The following is a 19011-nucleotide window of genomic DNA, read 5'->3' as shown; positions in this document are numbered from 1 at the left end:
GGCAATACAGATTACAGGAGTTTAATTATCAGTTGATGGAAGTGGCAGGGGCTAAAAACAACTTAGCTGACTGTTTATCCCAGTTACCCTTTGTCGAAAACATCAGTGAATTTCCTGAGGAGGATCTCGACATTGTGTGTGCTGTTGGTGCTGTTGTTGACACTGCGAAGGATGCACTTTCAGAGCGTGAGTGGTTACTGGCTCTATCTGAGGACATCGAGATCAAGATGACATTGCGTATGAGTGTGGTCTTGAGGCGGAAGCCGGGACCTGGTGTGTGCGTGTGGCAAGTAATCTCTGCTACTTTTAACCTGCACTTATCGCCAATTTATGGTGGCACTCCCATCATTTTTAAAATAAGTAGTCAGACCTGAAATTTTAATTTGCACAATACCTTGGCTTTTTGGGCGCTGATCTGCAATAGCGCATCATTTTCGCCACATTTGTTTCACCGGACTGCCCCTCCGCAGACAACTAGGTGCTACCTGGGGTCCGGAATACGATCCGCCATCTTGAGTGAGGATTAGGGCGAGCAGACTAGTGCTCGGCCCTTCCTGCCCTCCATAGCATAAAAGCCCAGAATACGCTTGTAGCACTCGATTGACATTGCGTATGAGTGTGGTCTTGAGGCGGAAGCCGGTACCTGGTGTATGCGTGTGGCAAGTAATCTCTGCTACTTTTAACCTGCACTTATCGACGATTTATGGTGGCACTCACATCATTTTTAAAATAAGTAGTCAGACCTGAAATTTTAATTTGCACAACACCTTGGCTTTTTGGGCGCTGATCTGACATAACGCATCATTTTCTCCACCTTTTGTTTCACCGGACTGCCCCTCCGCAGACGACTAGGTGCTGCCTGGGGTCCGGAATACGATCCGCCATCTTGGGTGAGGATTAGGGCGAGCAGACTAGTGCTCGGCCCCTCCCGCCCTCGATAGTATAATAGCCCAGAATACGCTTGTAGCACTCGATTGTCATTGCGTATGAGTGTGGTCTTGAGGCGGGAGCCGGGACCTGGTGTGTGCGTGTGGCAAGTAATCTCTGCTACTTTTAACCTGCACTTATCGCCGATTTATGGTGGCACTCACATCATTTTTAAAATAAGTAGTCAGAACTGAAATTTTTATTTGCACAATACCTTGGATTTTTGGGCGCTGATCTGCAATAGCGCATCATTTTCGCCACCTTTTGTTTCACCGGACTGCCCCTCCGCAGACGACTAGGTGCTGCCTGGGGTCCGGAATACGATCCGCCATCTTGGGTGAGGATTAGGGCGAGCAGACTAGTGCTCGGCCCCTTCCGCCCTCGATATCATAAAATGGACCCCCGATCTTGGAAGCGCAGCGGACGAGCGCAGCGGGCGCGCCAAAGGCATGCCAAAGACGAGCCCGTCTGCGCCCGGCCGCGCCCGGCCGGGACCAGGGGCCACAACCCCTGCCTCATTAACCAGCGACAAGTCAGGTATACCCAGACTGACTTACTCTAGAGGTAACCTTATGACCCTTAACACCAAAGTCCCACACGGTCACATGCGATGCGCCAAAGCGGAGCCCGCAAACACCATGGGCCCCTTCGCCTGTCGGATTTGTAGGTGGGATAGCAATCCCATAGATCGCTCAGCTCACAGACACTCCCCTAACCTCGATTTTTCCTGCATATACCTCAATGCAAGATCTCTTCCCAAGCATTCTATTGAACTCTGGGACACTCTATATCAAATCAAACCTGATTTAGTATTCCTCACGGAGACCTGGCTTGACACCCATAGTACCCCAGATATTGCAGCAGCACTTCCCACTGGGGATAAAATCTTAAATCTCAACAGATTAAACAAGAAAGGAGGTGGGGTGGCTAAACTATTTAAAGAAACTTTCACCTGTATTCAAGAAATACTGACACAAGAAAGCAAACACGAAGTTATGATTTTTTTCAGTCTCCTTAGACACCCACTTACTGTTGGGAGGTGCAATCATTTATTACCCGCCGGGGAGCACAGTAGATTTTAGCACTCAGCTCCTCGCTCAAATTCTTCCAGCCTGTCTAAAACACAAAAATGTTTTAGTATTAGGTGATTTTAATATCCACTATGAATCATGTACCAATCCACTTGCTAAACATCTAGCAGATAATATGGAAATTCTGCAATTAACACAAAAAGTTAATCAATCCACACACAGTGCGGGACACAGGTTGGATCTGATCTTCACGAACTTAGAAAAAACCACCATCAATAATATAATGCCCTTGACATGGACTGACCATTACAGGATTGACTTCACTATTACTCTACCCACTAAAAATATGAGACCAACTGTACAGACCTTAGCCACAGCTAGAAATTGGAAAACATTCTCGGTAGAGAAATTCCAGCTGCATTTTCACCACAATATTGATCCGGGATCCTCCACTGAGCAGGAAATACTCCACCTGCAAAAAAGCATCGGGACTGCACTTGAACATTGCTCAAGAAATGGTACCAGCCACAACTCCAGACGAACACTGTCAGAGAAATGGTACGGCCCAGACTTAAAGACTCTAAAAAGAAAATGTACCACACTGGAACACAAATGGAGGCTAAGCAAAACCATGGACGCTAGACTAGTCTACAAAAGAGAGCTGAAAACTGATAATGCAGCCATAAGAAAGGCAAAAAAATACTATTTTTCCCAGCAGATATCTGCAAACAGACATTCTTCCAAAAAGCTCTTTAAAATCGTTAGAGAACTCTGTAACCCCCAGTCTTACATCTAGCCTAACTCCCACACAAGAGGGGTGTAATAAATTAAGTAATTTCTTCTGCGAAAAAATAGATAAAATCTACACGTCTTTTTCCAATAATAATCAAGAACAGGCTGAGCATCACTTAGACTTGGAATCCACCGCATCAGTCAGCTGTTCAATTTTTGGCCCTTTTGCAGAGGAGGAAGTAAGTAAAATGATGTTGGAAACTAAATCAGGATCCTCATTGGACCCATGTCCACATCATATATTTTCGCAACTAACACCTTTTATTAGTCCAATAGTGACGCAAGTATTAAATCTGTCACTTGACCGAGCTGAATTTCCAGCTACATGGAAAAATGCAGTAGTCACTCCCCTACTAAAAAGAGCTGGTGCCGATATAAATAATCCCACCAACTATCGACCCATCTCACAGCTACCATATCTTTCAAAAGTGCTGGAGAAACTGGTAAATATACAGCTATCTGACTTTTTGGAAACTAATAACCTGCTGGATGCTTCACAAATGGGTTTTAGGGCCAACAACAGCACCGAAATAACACTCCTGGCAGTACTGGATGACATAAGAACACAGGTTGATGAGGGTAAAACGGTCGCCCTGATACTTTTAGACCTATCAGCGGCATTTGATACCGTATCCCACAACCTTCTACTAAGAATGCTAGCCGCAAAAGGCATACAGGGAAAAGCCCTGTCTTGGCTGGAATCCTTCCTGTCTGAAAGATCACAACCGGTCCGACTAGGCAATTTCACTTCCACCCTCGAAAGATCAAATATGGAGTACCACAAGGGGCGTCACTAAGTCTGACATTATTTAATGTCTATGTATCATCCTTAGCAAACATCGGGAAAAAGTGGGGCATTAGCATCTGCTCATACGCAGATGATACGCAACTAATGGTTGCCCACAAAGGTGAAGAGGACTCCCAAAACAGACTGCTCAGTTGCCTTACTGAGCTATCTAATTGGATGACACGCTATCCCGACTGTTTCTCGACCATGGACTCATAGATGTATGGCATCAGGTTCACCCGGCTGAAAGAGAAGGCACTTACTACACAACAGCACATTCTTCCTGGTCGCGCCTAGACTACTAGGTTTGCATCCGGGGGTTGGCCCCTGGATCCTCTCTGCAACACATATGGCTCAAATTTTTCCGATCATGCCCCGGTCTGTATGATGATTATGCCCCCTAATTTGCTGGTGACCCCACGCTGCTAGAGGCTAGGGCCCGAGGCACTGCTGAATACTGTCTTCCAGATGGAGCTTGGTGAGGAGATCTCAGACTTTTTTGCTCCTAACAAAGGCTCATGTGGGCACGGTCTGCGAGGCATTCAAAGTTACGATGTGTGGTACCTGTATGTCATGACATTTTGGAGTCCTTCGAGATATCAGTCGAAACTTGCGACGTCTTGAAGGGGAAGTGAAACAACTTGAGAACGATCTTTGGAACACAACATCGGGAGCACAGCGAGGATTACTTCAGGAAAAACTCACTGACTATACCGCCACGGCTGACAGGGAAGCCACATTCTGGGGAAAGTACTTTACGGCTCGACGATATGGGGAAGGGTCAAGACCCGGAAAGGCTCTGGCAACGGAAAATCGCCTACCCCGATTCTCTACTTACATAATAGAAGTGGTGGATGCGGCAGGGATTCGCCACAGGGACAGTCTTGAGATCCTACGTACGTTTAGCAAATTCTATACTGACCTCTACAGTTCTCGCAGAACCTCTCCCTTAGATCTTTCTCACTATCTTGAAGATGTTGCTCCGGGCTGGTTGGGCGATGGCCAGACGGAATTCTCAGCAGCCCCATTCGAGGATGATGGACTAAGCGCAGCTATGATGCAGATGGAATCAGGAAAGGCCCCGGGGTCAGATGGGCTCCCCATAGAGTTTTACAAAACATACCTTGACCAACTACTCCCGGTGCTGAAAGAGGTCTTTCTGGAGGCCCAGGAGACTCAAGTTTTACCTGCGTCAATGAGGGAGGCACTTATTACCTCGCCTCGGAATCCTGGCAAACCGGGGATCGCTGCGACTCCTACCACCCCCTCTCGCTTATCAATACTGGTGCAAAAATACTTGCAAAACTCTTCAGACGCTATTCTCTAGTCTCCAAAATGTAGATCCAAACTTAGCCCTTGTGGCATCCTTCCTCGACGCAACACAGGCATTGGATCCGGTTGGGTGGGATACCTCTTTACTATTCTGCAGTGCATGGGATTGCCCAATGTGTTTTTGGCTAATAGTTGCCTCCTCTACACCCCCCCCGATGGTGAAAGTTCTTATTACGGTCATGTCTCCCCCCGTTGTCTCTTTCCTGAGGCACCTGGCAGGGATGCCCTTTATACCCTCTCCTGTTTGCCCTTGCCATAGAGCCTTTAGCGGCCAAGATCCGACAACACCATCACGAAAAAGGCTTCGCTGCTTCCTGCTCACGATTCTCATTTCACTCTACGCTGACGATGTTACCCTATATGTAAAAGATCCTCAGCAGAACCTTAACCCGCTCCTGTGGGAATTTGTCAGATTTGGCGGACATTCTGGTATCCACATGAATTGGACAAAATCTCAGATTTTTCCATTAACTGACTCGGTGGCACCGTTCGACACAGACTACCCCATAGAATGGTGCCGTGATTGAGGTCAAATATCTGGGTATATATATTACTGCAGACCGCAAAGAATTGATGAGGCTAAATTATGGGCTGTTAGAAATGGGGTTGCCAATTCTACGGGGGTAGCATGGAGTAGAGCGGGCAGGCCAAACTCCTGAGGACATGTGTGAAGCATCCACACAGTAACCACAGACGACACACCAGGCACACCACAAAAGAGACACGACGCCGCTTCTGGTTGGAAAAATAATAACTTTTGTATTAGATCCAACCTGCAAAGGTAAGATACAGTAAAGCCCAGTAGTCACAATAGGGCGCCAACGGGCGCCAGGGCAATGGATACCAGGGGGATTATTTACAGGGAAAATGGCCAAAGCAAGAAAAAGGTGAGTCCATTAGTTTCCAGGCTGAAATTAAAAGAACGTTATTAATTGGCATGAAACACAAGATCAGTATTGCAGGGAAAACACAGGCCTTAATCCTTGGCCTAACCGTAGCAGTAGGCTTTAAGCATAAATAAAACGTTAGGCGTGAAGACCCCTCATGCACGGCATCAGCATCATTTCAACCAATAGGCGTAAAACCTTAACATCAGGCCTAAAACATCAGAAGATATAACTCTGGAGGCCTTCGATATAAATGATATTGCGGCCCAAGAGCAACACTTTAGCATGGAAACCATCCGTGGTAACATCAGGCAGGAACGCCCGCCATAAGGGCGGCCTAAACACCCTGGGCGTAACTTTCTGCAGGTATGCAGGAGGCTCTCCCGCATATTAGGCATAAAAAGGCAACAGGGAACCACTAGGCATCAAAACATTATGCAGGACCTTAGCGGGGGAAACATTAGTCACCCTATCAACAGTGGCATTCCCCCGGAGGCGGGGAACACCTTCTACTTAACCCTGGGCACAATCCAGCAGTAACCAGGGCGGTTCAGGAGCCTAGTTCATAAAGCACAATTAGCTCCAACACCACTCTAGGCCTTTTGAGGCTCAACACGGAGTGGCCCTTATCGCGGCCACAGCCCACTGTCCAGCGGGGCAGTGGTGTCCTGCAGAATTAAGTCCGGGCCTGGGATGAGCCCCCCTCCACAACGTACCAGTCCCGGGGGTGGGCACCGACCCTGTGCCCCGACACCCCCCCAGCACACTACACAGTTGAGGCCCCACTCACCGGCAGTCCGGGGCCTCTCACTCTGGCTCCTCCTGACGGGCGGTGACTCCTCTTGCCGGTCTCAGGGGCCCTCCTCAGGCTCCTTGGAGCTCCGGCCCGCACCACACGTCTCCCAGCTTCACCTGGGCCCCTCCTCCCTCAGGGGGACCCGGGACTTCGGGTCCACCCCATGCGAGGATGCAGGCTTCTTTGGGGCCGCCGGTCTAGTGCGGGGTAGGCTCCCTCCTGGCTCTGTTGTCTCCATGGGACTCCCTCCTGACCACGGGAGCCCCGCACCCCCTTGATTTCACCCGGGTTCCCTCCTGGGACCCAGGGCTTTCGTCAGCCTCTTCTCGTGTCTTCAGAGCGGCCACTCAGCACTGCGTGACGGGGGCGCGCCTGCAACTGCCAACTCCAGCGCGGCTTGCAGGGGCACGGCAGCCTCCGCCAATGGCTGCACAGCGGTAAGGGGGCATGGCCGATGAGGTGGCCAGTGCCCCTGCTGCGGCCCGCTCCGGCTTCACTAGGCCCAGAGCGGGCCTCCTCAATGCCGCCGCGGCCCTCTCTTGGCTCCGGGGGCCACAGCGGAGGCCGCAAACAGCAGCGGCCCTCCTTTTACTATAACGCCGGACCGCGGCGGTGATTCCCGCTCCCGATGATCGAGGGGAGGCGGGGTAGGCTCCCGACCTCCTCGGGCTTCCACTTCAACCGGGTCCCGCTCCAAGGGGCACGGGACTTCGAGGCCTTCACGCAGGGCTCTCCCTATCCACCAGGGAGCCCCGCAGTTCCCTCACGACGCTTCTAGGGATCTCCGGGCCGCAGCGGTGATTACTGGGCGGCAATTCTGCGGGGTAGGCACCCACCAAAGGGGGGCATTAACAGGCAGCACTATGCTACAATAGCGTTTTACCAGCACAGCGCTTGACAGGGGCACAGCTTCAAGATCATAGCGCTTGGCGGGCAGCTCAGCACTTTAGGATCAGGGCACTTAGGGGGCAGACAGCTCCACAAGCCCCAGCTCTTGGAGGCTCAATGCTTTTTGCAGTCCCAGGCAGTATAGTGCTTGACAGGGGCACAGCGCTTCCAGCAAACACAGGGCTAGGGAGGTGGACAGTCCCAGTAGCAAGCACCAGGGTAACACTTCTCACCTCCTTGGTGGTGGGGGTCCAGTCCACGGTGCTCCTTCCCTTCTAGGCGCTTCTGGGTGCAGCGTTTGTGTGGCGCAAGGTCCCGGCAGCATCAGGGACCTAGGAGGGCCCTCCTTCTTCAAGGGCCCGGGGGACAGAGCAGAAGGCACTACTGGGCCAGGTCAACAGTCAGTGGGGGCTTCATCAAAATAGGGCGGTAGGCTTTCACCATCCCCACTGCAGCGTGGCCCTCCTCCTACACGGCAGCCTGAACTCCTGCAGTGGGGCTCCACTAGCCCTAGGGACAGTAGAGGGGTGATAGATGGGTGCAGGGTCCAGCACACAGGCCCAAGTGGTGGTATCCCCTTGCAGCAGGTCCCCTCACGTTCCTGTCCCAGCTCTGTCTCTGCACATGGTGGCACATCCCCCTTATATATATCCCCTCCCAGACAGTGCCAGCAGCTTCTGGAATTCTCTGGCGAACTGGTTTAAACTGGCTCAGGGGGAGGAGTAGAGTACCCTGGGGGCCAGGCTTTCCCTCCAAATGCTGGGGTGGCTGTGTACCTAACATCTAGACCGCTAACCTCCTGCAGTCAGGTGGCATAACGCCCAGCCATGGCATCCATTTTGAACATGGCATTCCATCAGGGTACATTTATATAATGGGGGATTGATAACCGCACACCATTGCATTGCATTTAACATTACACAGGGCATCTCATACCTCACATGGCCTATACAGCTTTATTACCATGGGGGAGACATCCTAAAGTAGGGGGGTGCAAAGCGAAACATTTTGGGGGGAAGGGCCAAGTCCAACACGGGCAAACTCTGAACCATGTGATGAGCTGTATAACATTTCCTCTCAATATGGCGGGTCACACTGCCCCTTATTAAAATGGTGATCCTTCCAAAACGTAGCTTCACTGTCTGTACTGTGCTAAAATTGCAAACTAAATGCAAAAAACTTCCTGTACAGGACCAGATATGATAAAATAAGCTATTCTATCTTTATATGCTAAAGAGCATATAGTACTTTTACAATGGTGAAACTGACAAATTGTCAAGCAGTGGGAGATGTGATGATTTTGAGATCCTCCCTAACCTAGGGGAGTACCAAACAGATGCCTTGAAAACAAAAAAGCACACCTTATTGAACGATTTAGTGGTGGTCCCATCCTCTTAGGACAAACCCAAACACAGTTATTGGCAAAAAAACATTTCCAACCAAAGGCCCTGCAAAGCATTATGGGATGAGATTAGTAGTGAGCAGTGAATATTATATAGTATACAATATCAAAAGAATTCTACAAAGAGCTGCAGTTCCACTGGTCGTCCCTAGATGTCCCTCACGAGTCAAATGCAAATGCTTGATGAAAGGGTTTCAATGGTTTTGCATTTGACTCATGAGGGACATCTAGGAACGACTTGTGGAACTGCAGCTTGATGTAAGAATAATTTCAATGCTTTGCATTTGACTCGTAAGGGACATCTAGGGACGACCAATGGAACTGCAGCTCTTTGTAGAATTATTTTGATATTGGATACTATAATATTCACTGCCCACTGCTAATCTCGTCCCATAATGCTTTGCAGGGCCTTTGGTTGGGATTGTTTTTGCCAATAACAGCTTGGGGTGGTCCTAAAATGATGGGATCACCACTGAAGTTCAACAAAATGTGCTTTTTTTATGCTCTTTGTGTTCAAGGTATCTGCTTGGCACTCCCCCTAGGTTAGGGGAAACCCCAAAATCATCAGCTCTCTCAATGCCTAACATTTTCATTGTAAGAGTTCATTTTTGTTATATGCTGTTAAGCATGTCAAATTGCTTTTTTAAAGCACCTGAGGCTATTGTTCATTTAGTTGCTTCGCGATTAAGCACAGATTTGGAATTAGTACAAACTTTGCATGCTTACACTGACCTACACTTTGTGTATTAATATCGTTACATATATTAGCAATCAAATTTGTAGAGTTTAATGATGAATTTTTATATTTTAAGCATTTTAAATTTCAGCAGCACACGTAACCCATTTTAAATCCTGAAATTTGTATTATCTCATTTTCGGCTGACTTAGAAATCATGGGGCAGATTTATGAAGGCCTTGCGCCGCCGGTGCGTCACTTTTAACATGGGAAAAAGTGACGCACCGGCGGCGCAAGGCCTTCATAAATCTGCCCCCATGTGTCTAAAATGACATTGTGAAATTAATAAAGGGCCAAATACTATTACTGACTACTAAATTACATTTTCAGCAGTATCATTGGGAATTTCCTCTTGGGCATAGATTATGCAATGTTTTCAAAGCAAACAGTCTCTGTTTAAGTAGACTTTCTTTCACTGCCATTTTGGTAAACGTTTCTGGTGATGCAGAAGCAGGCATTGCTTGTTACTGTGTCAATTAGTTATAAAATAGAGGAGGGATAATATTGACCCAGCTGGTGTTCGAACGCAAAGCCTTTGAATGCTTTTGCTACATTCGTCTAGGACTCCAAGCCGCTATCCATTGCACCAGAGATCCGACCTGATTCAACAAGGTGATCAGAGATTCACAAATAAAAAGATGTCCTATCAGCTGTTGACCAACTTTATCAAGTTAATCGGACACTACCTTACATTTTGAACATTGAATTGGGTAAAAGATAATCAACATGTCAAATTACATGATACAGTTTGGGTAAGTCTTCTTAACCCTTGTCAAAGAAAGTAGACGACAGATGGGTATGTAATGACTCGATTAAGACTCTTTTGAAACATCTGTAATAGGACTCGCCATTCATTGGATCCTGAAAAGAGTATGCAATTGATGTACCTTTTCTTTAACCAAGACGCCTGAACAGGGACTTGAACCCTGGGCCCTCAGATTAAAAGTCTGATGCTCTACCGACTGAGCTATCCAGGCTCTGAGACACCAGGCCTCAAAATGACCTTATCAAAATTTGGAAGTGTCCCAACTATCATTACGTTTTTTTGAGATGGTTGCCGGTATTAAGTATTAAATACGCAGAATATAATAATGATTTGATACTTCAAGCATTTGAAATCTCTTCAGTAAATTTAACCTTATTGTAAGTCCTGAAATTGCTACTATCTCATTTTTTTTGCTGACTTAGAATTCTTATGTTTTTATTGACATTGTAAAATTAAGGAAGGGCTCAAAATCTTACTTCTGAGTAAATTACATTTTCATAAGTAAAGCTGCCAATTTCCTCTTCTGCATGGATTGCGCAATTTGAATAGTATCTATTTAAAATAGACTTCCTTTCACTGGCCTTTTTGGCGGATTATTTTGGTGAAGCAGAAGCATGCATGCATTGTTTATTACTCTTTTAAACAGTTATGAAATAAACAGGGATAAAACTGACTCTGGTGGGATTCGAACCCACAACCTTTGAATATCTTTTATACATTCACCTAGAAGTCCAATGCGCTATCCATTGCGCCACAGAGCCAATCCACTTCAATGAGGTGCAGAGATATTCTGAAATGAAATAATGAGCTATTATCTGTTGATCAGCTTTATAAAGTTCATTTGATACTATAACCATGGCTATATTTTGAATATTGAATTGGGGAAATGATATTCACCGTCTCAAATTGAATGATACCATTGGTAAATCTACGTACGACTTAAGTTTAGTCAAATGGCACATGATATATGAGACAGATGTGTATTTCACTAAGCCTGGGCGTAGTTTGCATAGCAGCACTACACATAGCTTCACGTAGTATGCTTTAAACTTTGCGTAGTACACGTGTACCAAACAGATGCCTTGAAAACAAAAAAGCACATTTTATTGAACAATTTAGTTGTGGTCCCATCCTCTTAGGACAAACCCAAACACAGTTATTGGCATAAAAACATTCCCAACCAAAGGCCCTGCAAAGCATTATGGGATGAGATTAGCAGTGGGCAGTGAATATTATATAGTATACAATATCAAAAGAATTCTACAAAGAGCTGCAGTTCCACTGGTCGTCCCTAGATGTCCCTCACGAGTCAAATGCAAATGCTTGATGAAAGGGTTTCAGTGGTTTTGCATTTCACTCGTGAGGGACATCTAGGGACGACCAGTGGAACTGCAACTTGATGTAAGAATAATTTCAATGCTTTACATTTGACTCGTGTGGGACATCTAGGGACGACCAGTGGAACTTCAGCTCTTTGTAGAATTATTTTGATATTGGATACTATAATATTCACTGCCACTGCTAATCTTGTCCCATAATGCTTTGCAGGGCCTTTGGTTGGGATTGTTTTTTGCCAATAACTGTGCTTGGGGTGGTCCTAAAATGATGGGATCACCACTGAAGTTCAACAAAATGTGCTTTTTGTTTATGCTCTTTGTGTTCAAGGCATCTGCTTGGTGCTCCCCCTAGGTTAGGGGGGCCCCCAAAATCATCAGCTCTCTCATTACCTGATATTTTCATTGTGAAAGTTCATTTGTGTGAGTTGGTTATATGCTGTTAAGCATGTAAAATTGCTTTTTCAAAGCATCTGAGAATATTGTTCATTTATATGCTATGCTACGTGACTAGAACGGAAATGATCCAGACTCGGGAAATGATCCAGACTCGTGTGGGGTGACAGGCAACCGCGTGTTCAATGGGACACACTTGCACGGCTGTACTCTCAAGGTGGCTTTGATGTCCCCAACTTTGAAATGTACTATGTGTGTGGCCAGACACATTCTGCCCACTACTGGTTCCGCCCTCCTGCATATACGGCTCATGTTGCGACCGAGCATTGGCTTGCGGACCGGATCCCTCTGGATGGGGTTCTGCTGGCCACACCATACCCTGTGCGGTCTGCCCGCCCTCTGTTGAATTCACAACTAAGGCATGGAATCGCATTTCTCACCATCTACAAGTTCCCATGCTGTACTCCCCGCTGCTCCCGCTCACCGATCATCCGAAACTGTCCCTATTGCAAGAAGGCGTTTTTAAAAGAGTTAAACTTCAGCGCCATATACAATGTTGGGGTGATCTCTACTCGAATGGAAAATTTTGCACGCTCCAACAACTATGTTTGGACCCCCCACCCTCCGCAATGGAAACCTTCCTGTATGTTTGAATGTGCCAAGGGATTAAAGCCTGTACCCCCGCATACCCTCAGGAACCCCCAGTGGTCCCCCGCTTGAACCACACGCTACTGGCAAGTACTGCCTCTCACCTAGTCTCTACACTCGATCATAACCTATACACTGACACTGAATATCCCCATGCGCTGCTCGGGATAAATGATCGACTGAACTCGGGCAGGATCTCACAGATCAACAATGGGTATTCTGCTGTAAACAGACGGAATTGGCCTCCTCCAGCAGCCGGTTACGCATCATACATTATAAATTTCTGCAGCGCACTTATTACACCCCGATTAGGCTACACAGATTTGGGCTGTGAGACACAAATAGGTGTGACAGGTGCAAGGCAGATGGGGCGGATTTCCTACATCTGGCTTGGGATTGTTACCAGGTTCATAATTCCTGGCAGCGGGTGTTTGCAGCACTGGGCCTGATGACATCCACGACAATTCCACCGTCTCATCTCCTGGCGTTACTTGGATATACCAAGCAAATAAGTTTGTTTCATTTAGTCCGCTACTGCACCGGCGACGTGTGGCCTGCAGATGGGGTCGGGGTAGGGCTCCCAAATTTAAGGAATGGATTGGGGACATGAATCCTCCTAAAAATCAATCCAGACAAGACTGAGGTCTTGGTTATTTCATCTACCACCTCACCATGGTGTGACCTCTACTGGCCCGCAGAGTTAGGTCCAGCCCCAAAACCAAGTTTGAACGTGAAGAGCCTGGGGATCAAACTGGATTGTGACCTCTCTATGGTCAGCCAAATCTCTTCAGTGGTGGGCAGCTGTACTAATATCATCCGACAGCTACGGAAATTAGTGCCTATCATTTCCCAATCTATGCTACGTTCCATCGTCGCAGCTACTGTGATTTCACGCATAGACTATGGAAATGCCCTCTACCTTGGCCTACCAAAAACCTTGATAAATAGGCTACAGGTGGTGATGAATGATGCCGCTCGTCTTATCTTCAGACAGCCAAGACACACTAAAGCATCCCCCCTGCTACAAAGCCTCCACTGGCTCCCTATTAAGGAGCGAGTGGAATTTAAAAATCTGTGCATCGCCCATAAAGCCATCTATGGCATGGCACCTGCTTACATCAAAGATCGCCTGGTAATGTATAGCCCAAAGAGAGCTCTTAGGTCCTCAGACTCTCAGCTATTAGTCTGCCCTCGGTACAAACTTGCCACCAAGGGCGGTAGAGCCTTTTCGGTGCTGGTTCCGCATTTATGGAACACACTACCTGAGCCACTACGAAAGGAAGGAAACCTCCTACGTTTCAGAAAGGGGCTGAAAACGCTGTTGTTCAGGAGAGTCCTGTGAGCCACGTAGGCCAGTGGATGCCCTCTGTACTGTCAAAGTTGTTGTTTACCATCGATTCCCGAGCGCTTAGAGGCCTGTAGGTGATTGAGCGCGCTACAAATCAAAAATAACAATAACAATAACAATCTCTGGCAAGAACAAACAAACATATACTCTGAACTCCTCCCGACCACTTCACGTCCCCGACACATTTGGGGCCGGCTCCAATCATATCTTTTGAAATATCCTGCAGACAATGGTCGCGATGCATGATTCCCCGTGCAATTTAGTGTGCGACTTGCGTAATACCTATTACTATCTGATGCCTACATAATGACGTGACCTGTATCCTGGCGGTCTCCATGGGTTTTCTTAAGCAATACCCTAAGCTCTTCTTTCTATATGCGACAAGGGTTATATATCCCTGAGGTGGTCCGCTGACTGTTACTGGTTTTTTGTATTTCGATTCTATGGTACTGGAATATTACATTACAGTTGATTTGATATGGCTGTACTGCATGTAACAGTCTGTGAAAAGACAATATTATGCTCATTGTCTAATATGTCTGCTGTGAGCTGATATGTGCAAAATTTCAATAAATAAATAAATGTAAGGATTCTTGCACCATGATGCAAGGGTGTCAGCGTTGGCACATGGCAGCCAATTGTGCGCCAGCGCAGGGAAGAGATCAGGGATATGTTAAATTGTTGTAAACGCATCCCTTTGCTTTGGAAGTAACTGTTATAATTTCCTGTTCTTAACTGTGCATTACAATGGTTACTATAGGCATCTATGTACATAATTATATATATATTGTTATGCAGCACTTGGTATCTTCCCTCACCCCTCCCTTTCCTTCCTTGTTGGAATGTTCCTTGTCCCTGGAGGCTGCTTTAGAATGTTAACAGTGAGGACATTCTGCGTGAAGAGCGCGATGTCATGAAGTGCCTTTGTAAGCTGTTCTGGTGGCACTGTGGAGGTCGTAAATAAAGAAGAAGTTATCCAGCTACCTGCCTGGTATCTTTTTAACAGTAACGCAGCGCGTTCAGCCAAATGGCTTGCAGCAGCGTGCCGCATCACTTCTTTGTAAATGTGGCCCTAGATGAAGCCCTGTGCGTTTTGCACCAAACCAAATTTCATCGAACCCCTCTCTCCGATATCCTCTTCTTGATCTGTGGATTCATAAATGAACCGAGCCCGAGGTCTAATGCTTAAACAACGAAGATTGTTTTAGATATGGAAAGGCTTCCAAAACTGCTGTTTCCATTTTAAAGAAAATACTACTAGTTGCAATCGCCGCTTGACCTTGTTTTCGGACAGACTTTGATGCCAAGATGCGACACTCACTGGCCGGGGCCAGACAAGTGCTGGTCAAATACACTCAAGTGCTGCGAACTCCGTCCCTCAGCAGCTGACCCAAACTAATGAGGGAAACTCTGCAAGAGATGGAGCAGCCGGAAACCAGCCCGGGAAATACTTCGGGGCTATGGACAAGCGGACAGTTTTAATACTGGAGGACGGAGGTACGAACAAGGGGCTTTGCACGCACTGAGTACGGAGGAGGGCCCCACCGTCTCTGTGTAACTGTGCGGTATTGGCGCGCTCTATCTGTTGCCTCCTGTCTCCCGGGGGCATATCTTAGATTGAAACACGGAGCTTTGGTCATCCGTAAGGAGTGACGAAAGCGGCTGCGGGGGTTGGCATCCTAACCGCTTTAAGGTTCTGACGGCATATGGAGGTGCAGCCGAGGAAGCGTGGCTGAGGAGTTTGAAGGTAATCCTCTTGTCGACGGGGAGCCAATGCAGGCCTCTCAGGTGGGGTGTGATGTGGCTGCGTCGGGGGACGTCGAGGATCAGTCGTGCCGAGGCGTTCTGGATGCGTTGTAGCCGTGAGCGGAGGAAGCGTGGATGATGGGCTGCCTGTTCTGGGTAGTGAAATACCGTGAAAGGGACTACTGCGGCGCCGCTACCGATACAAAAATGGATGTGAGTGCAGCAGCAAAATGGGGGAGCAGAGACTGCATTCCCCTCTTTATCGAGGATAGAACTGCTCATTAATACCTGTGAAATGTTTCCCTTTCCGCCGTGCTGATGCCCTACTAAGCTGACTTGGGCGGAGGCGCTCCCTGCAATGCTGTGCTTGATTGTCGAGACTAACATAGGAGATCAGTGGGACAAGAAATTCACTGTCTTTGTGAATGCAGCCAGACCGGCTCGGGGCTCGCAGAGTGAATAACGCGCCCACCTACCTGTTCAACGCCGCCTGAGAACGCCTTAAAAGTGCCCAGTGTTGCTTGATCTCCAGCCCAATGCTGATTTTTTGTTAAATAACTGAGGTTGCTTGTGGCTGTGTACGCCAGTGTGGAGGTTGCCTCTCCATAATTGCTGATCTTAAAATAGCGATGGCTCCCTTCTAATTTACATATTTCGAGCTTGTCCATGTTTCACTCGCTGAGCTGTTGCTACATACGTTTGGTTTTTTATGAATGCTTCCCAAGGCCAGGTCAGCAATGAGGGGCATGTGGGCCACCATGATCTTTTGGCAATGCAAGTTTTTAAACCCTACCTATTACTACCTGCTAATCCCTTGCCTGACCCCAAAATGGCTGCCACTAGGTTCCCCACCACGTCGTGCTGTTCCTCTGGAAAAGAAACAAACTTCTATGAGACCTCAAACACATCCCCCATCTGGCCTATCCTTCAGGATACGGAATCTGTGAACCTACCTCTGACCGTGGAGACCTAGCTTTTTGGCTGATGCCCAGTGGAGCTATGTAGGAGAGTAGGGTCTGCTATCCTATGGTCACCCCAAATTTTTGCTTTTTGCTTCACTGGTTTTCGACTACTGAGGCTGTGGGCCTGCTGATCAGACCCCCAGCCTGCTGTTCTCTCACTAAATTAATGACACATGTGCTATAGGCACATACCAATTGGAAATGGACTCCTTGTCAGCCCCTGTAGAATGCACTATAGGTGCACAGGGCACAGGAGCCACTAAGGCCTACCAGGGGCTGCAGCATATCTTTTGCCACCCCTGGCTGGTTCTTAATTTGACACAACTGGCTGATCACTCAGCTGGGGTAAGGTGGTGTACACACCCCTTGCTTAGATATAGTATACCTATGTCTAAACCTATATCTGGACACATGTAAACCTGTGAGCCACTCCTATAGACAGGCCTCACCAATCCTGGAGGCTGGGTGCATGGTTTTTATGTGAGATGGAGCTCTAGCATGAGCTGAGCCTGTCTGCAGCCGTCGGGAACAAATCCCTAAGCTGTTTCAGGATAATGCCATACCATATACTATTAAGTGCCTTATAATCCTCGCGGTTATTTAGCAACTTCGGTTTGGCTTTATCAAAACATGTCGTGTAAGGTGTCATACGCTTTGGAATACCATCCCCTCGCCAGTTCTGGCGACGGGGATGGCATTCCACCCCTCTAGAGGGGTAAGACATGTTACTTCACTTTAATGCGGTTGATTTCTCCAAAGGCCTTAAGATCCACAAAATGGATGCCTCTGCCACAGACAAATGTCTGGACCCCTGGAGCTGACCGAAACCCAGTCAAGGGGGTCCTGGACAAAGGGTTTCCTGTCACAGGAGGGTGTCACCGCCCTCCAGACAGGAGATAGTGTATTGTAGCAGGGAGGTTTGAAAGAAACCAGACACTGCCTGGGGCGCACAAGGCTGCCCCTTGCAGAATCCGGCCAAACCGGTTCTGGGGCACTCCAGCCCTCGTGCCAGGGCGGCCTGGATCAAAGGAAAGGGGTGTATCCACCCCCTTCCTGGGTCCCACCCATAGGGGGGGACCTAGCAGGTAATCACGCCCCCCAGATTCGAATAAGAGTGGGAGCAGTGCCAATGCACATCAGATTTCCTGGAAGAAACATTAGAAACGAAACTCTGGACCCTTGGACCTCCATCTCAACGTGGAAGCCCGAAGAATCTCCCTTGTGGTCAAGGAGTGACCACCCTGTAGCAGCAGGCACCATCCAGCCCTCGACATCTATTTAGTTGCAGTTCCCGCCGGAACTCGAGCGACTGAGATCGACGAGATCAAGCTTGCCTGCCTTCCAACAGCCCGATCCACAGTCCCTGCAGAGCTGAGACCCGTGGAGGCGACCGGAAGCGTGGGGCACGCCATCTTGAAATGACCACAAGACGCTGACCGTGCAGCCCACGAGTGACCCTCGAAGCTGTACACCGGGGTTTGAGAAGCCCCCACCCTGAGCTACTCCTGAGCCGAAGTTCAGCCCTCCACACTCGACGAGTGCTGCGTGGGGCCCTTTGGCACGATTTGGCTCAACGCGTTGGCCCGGTCACTTGCCAGCTGGCTTGTGGTCCCTGTGCCGACAAACTACAAAAGAAGACTCGTGATTCTGGTTGCTCCAGATCCACACCAGCTCCCCTGAAAGGGAGCCCCGACTCTGACCTTCCTGGTCCGAGTGAGACGCCATCTTCCAATCCCGCGTGGATTGCTCTTACCAAGGCTTGTTTGCTCCAAACCGGAAGCCGACTGCACCGACGGTGAGAGCCTGCGTGGGACAGATCGTGACCTGCTCCTGGACGTCGCAGATGCCCCAGAGCCCACGTGACAGCGAAGAGAAGCGCCTCGACGACCACCTGATTGCGCCCGACATTGCCTGGTTCCGTCCTGGTTCCACCCTGGTCACTGCTGAGTGACCCAGACTCTGTCCCCTCTGCTTTCAGGTACTCTACAACTTGAGTCCACCCTTGGACTCCACCGGACACTTCGTCTTCACCCTGCCTGCAGCCCTTTCAGCTTCAAGCACCAAGAGCCTGCGTGTCAAAACCCGACGCCACTTCGACCCTGTGCACCCACTTCCTGTGGGTGAGGTAACTTTGCTCCGCCGGTGTTCCCACACTGGTGCACACCTCTAGGGTCTGTGTGTTAAGTTTTGTTCCTCTAGGTTCAGCGGAAGTGTCCTTAAACTTTAACTATTT

General features: G+C 48.3%; 2 non-coding genes across 2 annotated transcripts; both read right to left on the bottom strand.

Annotated features, from left to right (window-relative positions):
• Nucleotides 1-10482: 10482 nt before the first annotated feature.
• On the bottom strand, nucleotides 10483-10555 carry TRNAK-UUU (transfer RNA lysine (anticodon UUU)). Its single transcript has one exon. It is a non-coding gene; the product is annotated as a tRNA-Lys (tRNA).
• A 459-nt stretch (nucleotides 10556-11014) lies between these two features.
• Nucleotides 11015-11105, bottom strand: TRNAR-UCU (transfer RNA arginine (anticodon UCU)). The gene is given in 2 exon segments: nucleotides 11015-11050; nucleotides 11069-11105. It is a non-coding gene; the product is annotated as a tRNA-Arg (tRNA).
• Between the last annotated feature and the right edge of the window lie 7906 nt (nucleotides 11106-19011).

Source organism: Lissotriton helveticus, chromosome 5_2 (genome assembly GCF_964261635.1).
Source record: "Lissotriton helveticus chromosome 5_2, aLisHel1.1, whole genome shotgun sequence".
NCBI lineage: Eukaryota > Metazoa > Chordata > Amphibia > Caudata > Salamandridae > Lissotriton > Lissotriton helveticus.
The sequence above is the reverse complement of the archived record's forward strand: the minus strand, read 5'-3'. Positions and strand labels throughout refer to the sequence as shown.